The following is a 16,918-nucleotide window of genomic DNA, read 5'->3' on the forward strand; positions in this document are numbered from 1 at the left end:
CAGGCTAATAGCTGTGAAAATCTGCACATTCATAAATAATTTGAGAATCCTAAAAAGAACAAATTAATTAAATTTTAAAAATAAATTAATAAATTATTTTATTTCACACATGTAGACACAGGCACAACCTGGTAACACTAAGAAATTATCAATGCACAAAGCTTAAAAAAATTATGTTTCAGTAGCAATTTTACCTGTAAATCCTACTTCCTGAATTTCGCTTCTCTTTTCTAAAGTACTACAGAAGTATCCAGGCAAACAGGTTTTGCATTGTTCACTCTTCCCATTAAGTTATAGGGCTGGTCTGCGCTACAAAGGTAGGTCGGCTTAACTACATCTCTCAGAGCTGTGAAAAGTTTCCTGTGTGATGTAACCAAGCCGATCTAAGCTCTGGTCTGGACACTGCTAGGTCAACGGAAGAACTCCTTCTATCGCTGTGCCGCTGTAGGGTATGCCTATACTGGAAAAACTAAGGGCAGGTCTACTCTACAAATTTATAGCAGCACAGCTGCACCACTGTAGCACTTCTGGGGAAGACACTCTACGTCAATGGGAGAGAGCTCTCCTGTTGGCTTAATAACTGCACCTCCGTGAGAGAGAATAGCTATGTTGGTGGGAGAAGCTCTCCTGCTGACATAACGGTTTCTACACTGGTGCTTAGGTCGGTATAACCATGTCGCTCAGATTAGAACGGCTATTCACACCCCTGAGCGACACTTTCTACCACAGTAATTCTGTAGTGTAGCTCAGGGCTAAGTCTTGTGATTGAAACATTGCATTTTAGCCACTCTGGGAACTATTACAATGTCACAAACAGAGGATTAGAAATTTATGAGAGAAATAAATTATAAAAGTAGGTGAATTTAAAAAACAAAACAAAGATCTGGTTTTTATTCAAATATCCTGAAAGTAATCAAAAAACACATCAAGGAAAGAGAATTACGGAAATGTGACGTGATCAGGGTAGTTTCTAAATAAAACATTATTCAAAGTTTTCCAGGAAGTATCAGCAACTAGTAGTAAAAGATTTATTAAATATGTAAAATTTATAGATTCATGAATAGTTCCACAAAGATAACTTCTAAAATATTGTTAAAATCCAGTTTTAGAAATCTTTGAATATTCACAAAGAAGTCACAGTACTATACTTCACAAACTTAGAAAGCATTACGTTTTATGACACCCTGGCCCAGGTCTTGCAAATGCTTATGCTTGTGCTTCGCTATTTCAGGAAAGCAGTGTTCGCATAAGCTGCATTCAGGTTCCCTGTGCCATAAGAATGGTAAAGATAAATGGCTTAGGTTTTGTCTACACTGGCAACTAAATGACAAAACAAAACTTTTGACATTCAGATGTGTTAACACCTCCCCTCCCCCTCCCCCCCCCCCCGACACAAGTTTTTCCGACAAAAAGCACTGGTGTAACAGTGCTTTGCCGGCAGGAGTGCTCTCTCCTGCCAACAAACAGCGGCTACACTGCGCGTCTTTAAGCAGCACGGCTGAAGCCGCACAGCCGTGTTTCTAAAAGGTGCGTAGTGTAGACAAAGCCTTCGTGAGTGGAAAAGCAAAGCAAGATAGCAAGGAATGGGCATAGGGCAGTACTAGAGTGACCAGATAGCAAGTGTGAAAAATCAGGACCCTCCCACCCCACAAAAAGATAATTGCCTATATAAGACAAAGCCCCTAATATCGGGACCGACCTGATAATATTGAGAGGCAGCACTGGGGCTCAGAGAGCATCCCAGAAGTAGGAAAAAGAGAGAATAACAAAGTTAGAAAGAGAAGGTGGGTGAGGTAATATATTTTGTTGGACCAACTTCTGTTGGTGAGAGAGACAAGATTTCATGCCACACAGAGCTCTTCTTCAGGTATGGAAAAGGTACTCCCAGCATCACAGCAAAATGAAAGGTCAGTGGTTCTCAAACTTTTGTACTTGTGACCCCTTTCACACAGCAAGCCTTTGAGTGTGACCCTCCCTTATGAATTAAAAACTCTTTTTTGTGTATTTAACACTATTATAAATGCTGGAGGTGAAGCAGGGTTTGGGGTGGAGGCTGACAGCTCGTGACCCCCCATGTAATAACCTCGCGACCCCCAGTTTGAAAACCCCTGTGCAAGGTGGAACAGGTTGTTTAGCATAAGTAGTTATCATAAGTAGTAAGGGGCCATTCAAGGTAGAGTGGCCTATTAGCACCTCTGCAGTGAGTCACAGCACAAAAAGAGGGGGTTAATGGGTTACAGATTGTTGTAATAAACCATAAATCCAAGGTGTCTGTTCAGCCCATGATATTTAGTGTCTCAGAGAGGAATGAATTTAAGCTCCCAGGCTCCTCTTTTGAAAGTGTCCTGCAAGTTTCCTTGGAGGATGAGGGCTGATAAGTCAGATATAGAGTGATGGCTTTGTGAAAAGTGGTCACCCAGAGATAATGTGGTGTTTTTGTCTTTTATCATTTGCCTGTGAGAGTTCATTTGAAAGTGAATAGAACATGTGAAACTCTATTAATATTTGCAAAAAGAAAAGGAGGACTTGTGGCACCTTAGAGACTAACCAATTTATTAGAGCATAAGCTTTCGTGAGCTACAGCTCACTTCCTCAGATGCATATCGTGGAAACTGCAGCAGGCTTTATATATACACAGAGAATATGAAACAATACCTATTCCCACCCCACTGTCCCCACTGTCCTGCTGGGGTGGGAATAGGTATTGTTTCATATTCTCTGTGTATATATAAAGCCTGCTGCAGTTTCCACGATATGCATCTGAGGAAGTGAGCTGTAGCTCACGAAAGCTTATGCTCTAATAAATTGGTTAGTCTCTAAGGTGCCACAAGTCCTCCTTTTCTTTTTGCGAATACAGACTAACACGGCTGCTACTCTGAAATCTATTAATATTTGTTTAAAAAGAAACAAAAAGGGGCTTAAAAAGAAGTATAATACTTCACAATCTGTTTTGTTAGTCCTAGTGTTAAGTTTCCATTCAGGCAAATGTGATACAGAAACAAGTTGTCTGGCCAAACTGCCAACACTGCTATGATTTTCAAATGAATATTTCAGGGAGCAATTTTTTAGTGTACAGTTTTTATATGTTTGCTGGTTTTATGTGAAAGCTTAATGGTGCTGACCACTGAAATAATTAGGAGTAAGATAAGTACTCGAAACCAACTAAAACCAAACTAAAAACAAGCAGCTTAGGGAATATATAAACCTTCCTTCTACTAGACACCAGGCAATGGAGTAAAGCTTTTACACCTAAGGTTGGGCTCTTTACTTCCAAGTATGCTCTCAGTTTCTACCAAACACCACTGTCTGTATTTGAAAACAGTAATTCACAAATCCTAGTGTCAGGAAAGTAGAAGAGTTGAGCGATCACAATCAATCAATCTCATCACCTCAATGACATGCTGTGAATGGAATTAATCCTCTGTTTATTTAGGGAACTTCACACCCTTCACATAAAGCAGCAACTCCCTGCTGGCTTCAGACAAGGTAATTATGTTGTAACAAGGATTGGGTTCCGATCATAATGAGAGGATGAAAAGGAAAATGCTGCAAAGAAGCATATCTTTTACATAAAGCCTACTTTTGACATAATTCAAATTGTGTTCTTGACACAGCCATCAACACATGGAATACTTTAGTTGCTAGCAACACATGTACTGTGCAAATGTGGGATTCACTCAGCTGTACACCTTTTCAGGTGTTCAACATGCCTCCAAACGGGTTAGCCATATGAATTAGAATCCACCACAAATTCTAGCAATCAGAATAGTACAGGACAGGAGATAATTACTTTGGCCATTTTTTCCAGTTACTTTTATCTATAATGCTCCCTAGGGCAACAGAGGCCAACACTGAAGAGAAACTTTATGGAAGGTGCAAGTCAAGAAAATCCCCAGAGTTTCACATTTATTATACAGGCTTCTTTTTCAACCAAAAGAACACAAAACCAAACTGGCCCTGTGTTACATTGTAAGCTGCTTATTTGCATAACTGACCAGCCAAACTCCGCCTCTTCCTTTCAAGCCTCTTTTTATGAGTTTGAACATACTTTGGCTCAGCAGAAAAGGATTGGTGCAGCTCAAGGAGGTCATCCAACCCGCAACTCTGAAAACCCTACAAAGATTTAACCTCAAAAGCACTATGCTGCCAACTAGCGGAGTGGAGCCTTCTCCTAGCAGCATAATGAGGATGGAATGAGACACACTAAGACCCCAGCTGCAGGGAGCACCGAAAGCCCTGTACACCCATCACACTCCCGGTAGCGTTTTACCATGTGTAGGACACAGTTTCACTTTTCAACCTCAGCAGCTAGTCAAAGTTTGGGGCCCTTGGGATGTTCCAGCTGGAAGCAGAAATTGACAGACTTTGGTATTTTGTTTGACACAATCTTGTTTATTTATAGGGAATGTACAAAGTCTACACAGGAGAGAGCTCTCACGTCAAAATAATTAAACCACCTTCAACGAATGGCAGTAGCTATGTCGGTGGGAGAGTGTCTCCTGCCGACATAGCATAGTCCACACTGGCGCTTCTGTCGGTGTAACTTATGTTGCTCGGGGTGTGTGTGTGTTTTTCATATGCCTGAGCAACATAAGTTATATTGACAAAAGTGCTAATGCAGACAGCCTACGTCTGAAGGACAAAATGCTCCTCTCTGATTCATACAGGGCTCTTGACTTGACTCTCATATTGTTTTCCTTGTACACAGGGAACACCACAAAGTTACTTATGCGAGTCATGACTAGAGAGGACCGTGTGTAACTTCAGAGAGAACTCAGAGCTGGGTAAATGCATAACACGATGGTACATTAAATTTAATATCGATAACTGCAAAGTAAAGCACACTGGAGGGAAAAATTTAAACTACTCTTATGCCTTATAAGGTTCTAATTTAATTCTATCAACCCAAGAAAGGGACCTGGGCATCACCATACACAGCTCACTGAAAACATGTGCTCAATGCACAGCAGCAGTCAAGAAAAGTTAACCAGTTGTGAGGAAGTATAAGGAATGGGATGGAGAATACTGAAAACATTAGAATGCCTTTATATAAATCAATAGTGTGGTCACACCTGGAATACTCCACATAGCACTGGTTACCTCATCTCAAAAAAGATATTGCAAAACTGGAGGAGGTTCAGAGAAGAGCAAGGTGAATGAACAAAGGTCTGGAAAAACTCTCATACGAAGAAAAAGTGAAAAGATTAGGAGGACTGTTTGTCTTAGAAAAGAAATGAAGAAGAGGTGACATGATAAAAGAAAATAAATTAATGATATACAGAAGGGAGATCCATAGCTTCTGTTTTCCCTGGCTCATCGGACAAGGGGAACATTCAAATTAAATTAAAAGGTAGGAAATTCAAAACGGATAGAAGAAAACATTCTTTCCTTAGAAAATGTAACTGAGCTGTGGAATTCATTACCAGAGGAAGTTGCTGAGGCCAAGAACTTAACAAAATTCAAAAAGGAATTAGATATTTATATGGATATAAAAATATCCAAGTTTATCATAATTAATGACAAACATTTTAGAAAGGACTGTGATTCAGGGCTTAAGCCAACCTTTATCAGAGATCAGGATGAGATCTATGTGGAAAGCAGACTATTCCACATACGCCTACTGCAGGGTTCTTACAGAATTCTCTGAAGCATATGATTTTGGCACTGCCAGAGAGACATGACACTGGACTAGATGGAGCGTGGGTATGATCCAGTAAGGCGAACCATGTGTTCCTATAGAATTCCTAGTGGTTAATATTTCTAAAGTTTGGATGCTTATGTAATGTAGGGCAACCTGGGTATTCTCATCTCCAAGGCACAAGCAACCTTAATTGTGGCATTTCCTAACTTTCTAATGTTTGAAACCTTAATGTTCTTTTAACATTTTTTTTTAAAAACCTTGAAACTTACATATGAAAAACTATCTCCATCATATTGACATACATAAGGTTCCTCAGCAAAGTTGAAACCTTCAAATTCAACAGACAGACCTCTGCCACTTGAGCTAACAGGGTAACTGATAGTAGTAGTAGGCTGTCAATCTCTATTTTGGCCAGCATTAGCAGGAGATGAGACACACACTTTGCAAGTGGGTTTCAGATATTTGCTGACAGCAAAGGAATGTTAAGAATCTTAGGTTCCATTCCAACCTCTGGAATAGAGTGCGCTCTAGTGGTAACAGACCCTTCTGCCTGTTCCACCAGGCTTGATCTTTCTACCCCATCCCTCCAACCTGTTCCCTATCCCAGTCCTGTCGTTTTCCCATCCCTGTCTCCTCATCCCAGGCCCAGTCTCGCCTACCCTGGGCTAGTCTCCACTCTTCAGACTTCTCATCCCAGTCTCCTTGCCCAGCCAGCCCTAATGGGTCACAGTAGGCTTCATCTTTCTCACACGCCCTCTCTGCCCCATAGTCCCAGTCTCCTTGCCCAGCCAGTCCCAGTTTCTCACCACCCCAGCTCCTTATCTCCAGTGTCCTTGCCCAGTCAGTTCCGGTTTCTCTCTTCTGGTTCCGCATCCAATCTCTCTCTCCTTTCTCCCTGGCCTCCAGTCATCCCTCTGACTGTTAACACTCGCCCATCCCAGGTCCCAGTGTCCATCCCTAGGCTCTTAATGCAACTCAGAATCTCCCTCCATCAAGCCACCCAATTACTCTGGGAATTGTGAGCTCCGCCCCGCCAAAGCCTAGGAGCTGGGTATGTGAAAGTGTAGGTAATGGGGGAGACTGTGGACAGGAAGCGATCTTTTGGCAAGGGGAACACCAGGGCCTAGAGGAGCAGAAAGAGCCAGATGGGAGACCATAGAGTAGATCAAGGCTGCAGGAGCAGTGGGAAAAACCACTAGTGCTTCCCTGGCTTCAACAGCTGACAAAACTCCTGTGGGTCACAGCAGTAGGAGTCTCTTCTCATGATGCACAGGGTGTTCTCTCAGCCTCAGTGCTTCCTGCTCCCTTCTTCTCCTACATCATCCGCACTTGGACTCCTTTGCTCTGAGCACCCCCGTCCCCCAGATAAACAATTGTTACCTCACAGCTCTTCTGCTCTCTGCATCCCCTGATGTCCTTCGCATCAGAGACCCAATGATTTTATTTGTGGGGGAAAGGGAGACAAAATTGGTCTTTTAATCAGCTTTGGACAGGCAGCCATCATTCCCTAATCTGCGTCATAGCAGTTTGTAAAAGCACTGACCAAACCCCTCCCCCCCACCTGCTCCCCCCGCAAAAAAACCCAAGCACACCAGACAAATTAAATGTAATTTTATTATGGAAATGAAAGTAGTAACAAGAATGACAGCAGGGCGGATGATAAGCTCACTTAGCAGGGAGATCAAATGAAGTGGTGACATGCCATTCTGACCTCAGGGGTTAAAGATGCAATTTTCCATCTGGCTGCATCTGGCTTTTCAACGTAAATGTTGACACCACCTGCCGAGGTTTACTATGAGTTGCTTCCACTATTCTCTATGTAGTTTTTCAAGCCTAGGTTAACATTTATTTCTCCCTCTGTTTTGTTGTACAATATGCTCCCTCCCCAGTAAACAAATGGAAAGTTAAAAACCAAAAGTTACATTGAGTACACTACATTGTAAGGTTTCAGAGTAACAGCCGTGTTAGTCTGTATTCACAAAAAGAAAAGGAGTACTTGTGGCACCTTAGAGACTAACTAATTTATTTGAGCATAAGCTTTCGTGAGCTACAGCTCACTTCATCGGATGCACTGTAAGTACCAGAGGGGTAGCCGTGTTAATCTACATCCACAAAAACAACAAGGAGTCTGGTGGCACCTTAAAGACTAACAGATTTATTTGGGCATAAATGTTGCCCAAATAAATCTGTTAGTATTTAAGGTGCCACCAGACTCCTCGCTGTTTTTGTATTCAATGTAATAATTGCATTAAGTACTAATTTAACAAGGAACCTGAAGACATTCATTAGAAAACTACTAGGCAGGGAAAACTTGCTTTAAAATTATGAATGGCGTAATCTGTCAGGCTGCATCTGCTAATGCCTTACACCGTTCTCCTATAAAGTTTAAGGACAATCTAATGAGAGAAAAGTAACATGCTTAACAGCCACATGCTTCTGAAATGGGAGTGTCTGAAAAGAGACGTTACCTATCTCATGGCAACTGGAGTCCTTTGAGATGTATGGTCCCTATCTGTATTTCATTGTGGGTGCACATGCACTCCATGCATCTGAGTCTGGAAGATTTTTCCTAGCAGTGACCATTGGTCCGTGCCTTCCTTCCTCTCCACGTGCTGTGGACTGAGGGTGTACGGGGCATCAGGAACTGACCACCTCTTCGACTCCTTCTCTACTGCGAATCATGAGTGAAGGATCAGGTAGTGAAATATAGATAGGGACCAACACTTGAAGGAGGAGAGTTTACTTATCTTATCGGAACTGGGGTTCTTCAAGATACTGGTCCCTAAGTATATTCTACGGTGTGTGACTGACCAGCAGTGCTCATTGCAGGAGAAGGGTGCAAGGCTCTCGGTCACACTGGCAACTGGAGGGCTGACAAGCCAAAAGACGCATCAGCTGTGGATGCCTGTACCAATTCATATCTTGTAAAGGTATTGATGAATTCAATGAGTGGAACATCTCGAAGAAACACCACCAAGGATGCCTGGACTCTGGCAAATTGAGCCCTCAGATCTTGTGGAGGAGGGGTATCTGCCAACTTTCAACATTGTAGAATACAGCCTGAGATCCATTTGGAAAATTGCTGCGAAGAAAATCACTTCTCCTTTCATCCATCCTGCCAGGGACATAAACAGTCTAGGCAATTTCCTCAACAGTCTTGTTCTCTGTAGTTACAGTGCCAAAGCCCAGCATACATCCTGAGAATGAAGTCTCTTGTTGTCATTGCTGACATGTGGCTTCAGGAAAAGGGCAGATATCGCTTGTATCACTTGGCTCAAATGAGTCTGAGATCAGCTTGGTGGTAAATCTGGGGTGCCGTCTCCAAGAAACATTATCCTTAGAGAAAACTGTGTACAGTGATCACCCATAAGCAGCAGCGTCGCTAGGGGGGGAGCGGGGCAGTGGCTGCTCTCCCACCGAGCAGAAGTGGCGCCTTTTTAATTTTTACTCACCCAGCGGTACTCCGGGTCTTCGGCTGCATTTTGGCGTCGGGTCCTTTACTCTCTCCGGGTCTTCGGCGGGACTTTGGCGTCGGGTCCTTCACTTGCTCCGATCTTCGGCGGCATTTCAGTGGCAGGGGGTCCTTCAGAAACCATGCAGTTGCTGAATGTGTGAAAATTAAGTGGTTGTCAATTGGGCGGGTGACTGCTAATGGTTGCTAGGTGTACCCAAATAGAAGTGATGGATGGACCTGATGTCTTTAAGGAGAGTAAATAGTCTTGGGTGCTAGGGATGTCAGAGTCTTTTGGAGCGGATAGAGGATGTTGCCATCAGATGGAGAATCTTTTCCACTTGGCAGTGCAGCACTTTCTAGTGGACTTCTTCCTACTACTATTGAGAATGTTCTGGACAACTTCTGAACATGTCCTTCTCCAGTTTTGATGCCCATACAAATATCATGTTGTGAGATGGAGGAAATATGGATTGGGATGCCTGACTTTGCCTTTGGCCTGGATCAGAAAGACAGGGAAGGACTGCATTGTGATCGGCGGACATGCTGACAACTGTATGGGACTGGGAGACCAAATCAATCGGGGCACAATTAGAATCACCAATGCTCCATCCTGCTGGATTCTTCCTCAGAACCGGACGTTAAAGGGGAATGGGTGGGAATGCATACACTAAGGGTCCTGACCACAGGATTAGGAGTGCCTCTCCCACAGAGACCTGACCTCCAGCTGACCTGGAGCAGTACATTATCCATTTTTTGCTCCCTGGGGATGCAAACAGGGTGCAAGATAGAATCCCCCATAGTTGGAAAACGCTCTGGACCACCAAGTCATGGAGATCCCACACATGATCTGTGACAAAATACCTGCTGAGGCTATCTGCTACTGTACTGTGATCTCTTGTGAAGTGCACTGCTAAGGGAGTAATCTGGTGGTGAATACATCAGTTCCACAGGTTAACGGCTTCTATGTAAAGGGGGGGATTCTAAACCCCATTGTTTCCTAATGTAGAACACTGCTGTCACATAGTTCATCACCTGAACATGATTTTGTATTAGTGGTAGAAAATGTTTGCAGGCTTCTCACACTGTTTTCAGCTCTAAGAGGTTTCTGTGTATCCTGAATTTCTGGGAAGTCTATGTTTCTTGTATGGTCTGCTCATCCAAATGGGCACCCCATCCCAACAAAGAGATGTTTATGAGCAGGGCCCTCGCGGGTGGAGGGGGAGAAAATGGGACTCCAACACATATATGGTCTCTATCTGTTCACTGAGGTCATCGCTACACTGTACGCCACCGGCAGAGGCGTGTAGGGTATGTGTAGCTTTTCACTGTGGCATGTAGCTAACTGCTTCCACACTGCAGTGTGTAGCTACATGCATCAGTGAAAGGCTCTGGCAGTGGGAGGCAGCAGGGACAAGCTCTGGTAGCAGAGAGCTGCCAGGAGCCTTTCCCCACTGCTTCTCTGCTGCCAGAATTTTTCCTTGCATCAGGGAAAGGCTCTAGCAGCACGGAGCTACCAGAGCCTTTCCCCACAGTGTGGAAAGATTCCAGCAGTGGGGAGGCAGAGGAACAAACAGCAATGTCGACAGGGGAGGCAATTTTTGGGTGTTCAGAGAACCGTGTAAGGTACCTACACTAAAGCATTCAGGCATGTCTTTATTTGCCTAAGCACTGTATGCATTGCTATTTATACTCATGCTAGGAGACTGTGCAGTGTATGCCATCATAAGGAGTGTGCAGTGAAGATGTATCACAAAACCCAATCTCGAAAATGGAAGACAGCTTTGGAAGGAGAAGGGAGGTGAATTCTATGAGACAGCTGGAGTGACTGATGTCAAGTACCCATTTTACCACTGTTATTGTCCACCACATGGGTGAGAAGTGGGTTAGACAGCCACCAAATTGAGTACCTGAGTTCTCAGATGAAGGATGTGACATCTGGATGGATTCACAGCTCTCTAAGATACTATCAAAAGAACTTTTTAGCAGGATGCTGTGGTTGGAAGGAAGGAGGAAGCAGAGTGTTATGCTTGGTTCTCTGTGTTCTTTGTCTTTTTTGTGGTGATTTGTATCTCTCTGATTATTAAAGAGTTGAGGTGGCAGCCTGGGTTTTTATGTTTGTAGCCTATGGAATTTCCTTTAGGGAACTGGGGTGTATATCTCCAGGTGTGGAGGATAATCCTTGAGTCCTTCAAAGTCCTCTGCTATGGCCTGACTGGACTCTCTATGCGTGACGATTATCGTAGCCACTGAACAGGAGGCTGTGTCAGCTGTATTGGCTGTAGCCTGGAGGGAGGATCTGGCAATTAGCTTCACCTTCCCCAATAAGAGTTTGGAACTGTTCGCTGTTCTCTTGTGGGAATCTGTCTGCAAATTCAGTGAATTTTAAGTAATTAATAGTCATATTTAAAAAGCAACACTTGGCAATTTGATATTGTCTACTTCGCTCTGTAGCAGCATGCAAACCTGAAGAGTTCAGAACAGGACATGTAAATAAATATTCAGCTCCCTTGGCTGGTATGGAGTATTTTTTTTCTGCCCCTTAGACGTGGGGGCACATGCTGCTTGTGTGCGCCTGACAGCTTTGGCAGGCTCCAGAATAGCATCACTGATGAGGTGCGGTATTTTATTAGGCACAGCACTCTGTAGGATGTCCAGGAGCCCTGAGGTGTCTCTTGGACCTCCCCTGGGGGGAAATGGAATGCATCTGCCACCCTCCTAGGTATATCTTGAAACTGCCTGTTGTCATCAGATACAGGAGAGGCTGGAGCAACCTCCTTGTCATGAGAAAACAAAAACGTTCTTTGTGGGAGAGCCGGTACCATTGGTTCTGGTTCTTTTTCCTTCTTTCCTTCTGCATAGCCTCTTGAGGAAGTTTGGGTTCCTCTCTGGGAGGGGAATGACACAATGATGCTTGAGGGGACTTACAGATTCTTCATGGTTTCTACTAGGCCCCAAAGTCACCAATAAGGCCAGTGTGAGGGATCAAATACTGGGTGGGGAAGTCCTCATGGCAGTCCCACATGAACTCAGCCTTGTAGAATTGCAAAGGCACTCAAGAAATTCTGGACACCTCTGTGTGAGCTTAGATCTTGTCCCTAAGGAGGTGAGGGCAGTTCAATAACATCCAAGTCTCCTAAAAAGAAGAATGTCGGCTCCACTTCTAGGGGATCATGTATGATGAACTCCTACAGGACAGCAGTTTCTGGCTTGGTGCCATCCTGGGACAGATGTGTACCCACAGTGAAATACACAAGGATCAGCACTCAAAGAACCACCTCTAATATAAGCAAAATAACAGATGGTATTCACCAAATCAGACTTATCAACTATCTATGTATCATCATTTTGTTCAACAGCTTATTTGCTTTTAGCCAAGACCACATCACTATGTTTAAAATCATACCCCATCAATCCATCTCCACACACTCAACAGCATCATACAGTTTAGGCTATGTCCAAATTATAACCTTTAACCAATTGTAACCAGTTATTGGCACTAGCTGTAAATGTGCTTTGTTCCCATACTACATAGTTAAAATTTGGTGAGTAACCATGGCAGCTAAGAGTGTTAATCCTGCGTTAGAGGCCTATCCTGGCATGCGGTTTTCTTTCTTTTAACCAATTTGACACACTGTTGTGTGTTTTTGTTTGCTTTCTACAGTGCTGATAGGAAGCCTTTACCTAATTATGCTTGTGCACCTAATAAGGCTAGTCCTCCTTCCCATAGTATCATGCGGGTGGTGTCATGTGTGCACTTCTTGTGATCCAAAAACCTCTCCGTGCCAATTGGCAGGGAGGTTACAAGAATGTCCTAATCCTGGTACATACATTCTGGTTCACCAAAGAATGTCATGTGAGGTCCTAAATGAAAGCGAGGGCCACAATGGTCATCACTGTAGTTGTGAAATATATGTACAGATACTATGTAAGGAGTTATGAATGTGTACTGAAAACATGTTTTAAAGTCTGTATCAAGGCAGACAAACATGTTTTCTGTCAGACAAAAGATGTTTATTCATCTTTCTCTGTCAGCATGGAAATTAAGCATTGTAAGCTAATGCAATGGCTACCCATCTACATACAAAGTCAACAGGGGAATGTGAAATCAACAGGACAGCAGCGCACAGGAAAATTAGCTATGGGGAAGTTATTCTGCCTCAGAGTACAAACAATGTTCCACCCCCTTTTCCTGCACCTCGGACGAAAATGGATCATGCTTCATGAAAACAGGATCTCTGTCTACCTTGATGGAAGACACTGCAAAAGACTTTAGGTGAGATAAGACTTATTTATACAGGAGGTTAGCCTGTTAACTATAATCTCTAGGAAGCATTTTATTATTTTGCATTATATTGCATTAAAGGATTATATGTAATCCTTTTTTTTCCATTATCCTTATATACTATCTCTTGAATCTTTGATAATAAACTTGGTCTTCACAGAGCCGTATATTTCAGTGCTGAGGTATTAGTAATTTGTGCTGATCCGAAGTTGAATCATACAAGCTAGTGTGTACGCCAGTGGTCACCAACAGGTCGATAATGATTGACTGGTCATTATGGGAGACTCTCCCAGTCGATCGTGATCTCCGTTGGTGCAGCGGGGCTGGCTAAGGCAGGCTCTCAGCCTGCTCCAGCCCCACGCCGTTCCCGAAAGCGGACAGCACGGCCCCACGGCCCCGGGAGGGGTGGGGGCATGGGTCTCTGTGCGCTGCTCCTGCCTGCAAGCACCGCCCCTGCAGCTCCCATTGGCTAGGAACAGGGAACTGTGGCCAATGGGAACTGCAGGGGAGGTGCCTGCAGAGAGCGGTAGCGCGTGGAGCCGCATTGGTCCCTTCCGTGAGTGGTGTGGGGCCGGGGCCGCCCAAGGTAATTGCCACCCCCTTCAATAGGCAGGTTCTGAACGGCTCTGCAGCATTAAGACCAGAAGTAGCATGAATACAGCAGGCCAAGCTATGCTGGACCAGCATATCTCTTTTTCCACCCAACCTGCAGCCTCCCGGAGCCAGCCCCCCATACCCACTCCTGCATCCCAAAACCCTGCCCCAGCCCTGACCCCCCCCTCCCAGAGCCAGCACCTCATGCCCCCTCCTGTACCCCAACACTCTGTCCCAGTCCAGAACCCCCTCCTGCACCCAAACTCCCTCCCAGAGCACGCAACCCCTCCTGTACCCCAACCCCCTGCTCCAGGCTCAGCCCAGAGCGCCCTCCCGCACTGCAGACCCCTCGTCCCCATCCCAGAGCTGGTACCCCCTCTCAAACCCCAATCCCCAGCTCCAGCCTGGTGAAAGTGAGTGAGGGTGGGGGAGAGTGAATGACGGAGAAAGGGAGGAATGGTGTGGGCGGGGCTTTGGGGAAGGGGTGGGACCTCGGGGAGGGGCAGGGTAGATCCTGAGTTGCCCTTAAATTCAAAGAGTGATCTTGGGCGTAAAAAGGTTGGAGACCATTCATGTACACCGTTCCCCTAGGGACAGCAGATCTGGTATTTCTATGACTCTTGGTACAGAAGAGTCTGGACACTACAATGGAATGCTTCAAAGGGGCTCAGGGTCTGTGGTGCACCTATTGTTAATCTGCAAGGCAAAATAAGGGCTGACATAGCCCAGAGAAGATTGCGTAGGTGGCAAACAGGCTGATGGTGTTAAGGAGCTGACATTCAGTTAAGCACAAGAAAGTCTCCCTCTTGCTGGAGGCAGGGTGGGTAACAAAGTGACTTTCAGTCCTATATACCCTAAGAATCCTCACAGCATCTTCTGGGAGTGTTCTCCCCTGCCGAAGCAACATAGGATAACTGCCCAAGTTTTCCCAGAAATCACTGTTGCAAACATAAGCAGAGTGCCTGGTAGGCAGAGATGTGAAGCACATTTATCTCCAGCTCTGAATCAGAAAAGCTGCATTGTGGACTCATTCAAACTGTTTGTTCTGACTGGGTCATATAAGTCTGTTAATAACTGGTTACAAATACTAAGCTATACTGTGGAGAAGGCCTTAAACTGGAAGCCTTGTGTAATCAGCATTCCAGTACACTCTTCTTGTCTAGGATTTGAAAGTGCACTAATATATAAAATTGTCCTAAACCAGGGGCTCCCAGACGGCTGTCTGCTGGTGCAGACCCATGGAGAACTAATGGAGGTGCCTCTGCTTTCACAAGTATTCAAGTGTTTCATGGCAAAAAGGAGCCAGGACACCTATAAAAGCAGAGGGAAACAAAAAGGGCTCAGCCTCTATTACGAGTTGTGTACAAATCTGAGGCAGGAAAACAGGACCTGCCTTCAGAGACTTTGAACCCTCAGTGCAGCTGATGCTGCCAGCCACAAGAGCAGAGGAACACCCAGGGAAGAAGGAGACCATGCATTTTAGTCACGTGTTCAGGGGAGCAAAGAACAGGTATGACAAAACAATAAAATGAAGACCAAAAGTAGATAGTATCATCAACTGATTTCAAAAAGAATGAAACTTTTCATTAAAGATAGCTATAAATACCAAAATATCCCCACCACAACCTGCACATATCCCCTTACAATGTAAGCAATTGCAGCAGCTGCCACAGGGTTGTTACATGATCATGCATGAGAGTAGAGTGGGCTCATGTGATCATTCTATTAGGATGTGCAGCCCCCCCATTGTTAGCAGACCAGCCAATGCCTATTTTTGATTCCCCTATATATTATTTGAAATCATATGTGAACCTAACAATTTCCTGCAACATTTATTAGCGGAAAACATTAAGGCTCTGATTCAAGAAAAGATCTCTGTTCAGGCCAGCACTTAAGCATGTGCTTAATTTCAAGCATACGGTTCAGTGTTATCCTGAATAGAAAAGGACATAAGCACATGATTAAATGCTTTCCTGACTTGGGGCCTAAAAATAGGAGATTGATTCTGCAGTTCCTCTGTCTCTTGCTCTCCTAATGACAGGCAACTATTGTGCCATATCATGATGACAGTAAGATAGCTTAATTGCCTCTTTCCAGAGGATGTCAGTTCTGCTTAACTGGTACCTAATGTATGTGTCTTGCAGTAAATGTATTAATCTATCAGTCCCTTATATCTACCCTACATTTTCCTCCACTGCATTTGAAAAAGGCTAAGTTCGATGACTGGCTTGCTCGATGTTATATTTACTGACGTGGACAGCAGCAATGCTTCTCTCCTAGGACTCATTTCTTCGTGAAAGATGCATGAAAAGACCTCTGTCTTCATTTACTGTACTTTCTCTACTAAAGCTTCAGTCTGCTTCTGAATTCTCCAATGGCTCTCTTTAGGCTACTGGCCTAAACTGGCCTAATCAAAGAAGTGAAAACTGATTGAATTGGCAGTATTTTGATATACTGGGATTAAACGGTCTTTTATACCGTAATAGATTTTTTTCCCACTCTTCATAGTGGTAGCAAAATTAATAATTTAAAAATATACTAAAGAGCAAATGAATAAACAATCAAATAATACACAGCATTTAGTAACAGGCAGTTGTGAATTGTAGGGCTATTATTCATTGAGACATTCTGATGATATCAAACCACATCTGTTTTAATAAAAAATAAAAAAAAAACACACCCTCAGAACTCAGAGATGTGCCATTACTTAATATTAGCCTATTTAAGTTGGATCCATATTTTATATAAAATAAAAAATTCTTTCATATTTCCCTTCCTGCCCCAATACTTGCTCTGAAATTTTCTTGGCCATGTCACCCAAAATAATCTGTTTTTTGTGATTGGTTGATTTACAGGATTCACAATTTCTTGTGAACCTCTCTGTTAAATTATAGACTAAGATTTAGAGGCTGCTTACAGACCATCAAGCCATATCAGGGTGATATTA

General features: G+C 43.8%; 1 protein-coding gene across 1 annotated transcript in view; it reads right to left on the reverse strand.

Annotated features, from left to right (window-relative positions):
* SHQ1 (SHQ1, H/ACA ribonucleoprotein assembly factor) overlaps nucleotides 1–16,918 on the reverse strand; it is a 109,678-nt gene that overhangs the window by 26,317 nt on the left and 66,443 nt on the right. The gene's annotated exons all lie outside the window — the stretch shown is intronic.

This window comes from Lepidochelys olivacea (genome assembly GCF_965140295.1).
Source record: "Lepidochelys olivacea isolate rLepOli2 genome assembly, chromosome: 7".
Lineage (NCBI taxonomy): Eukaryota > Metazoa > Chordata > Testudines > Cheloniidae > Lepidochelys > Lepidochelys olivacea.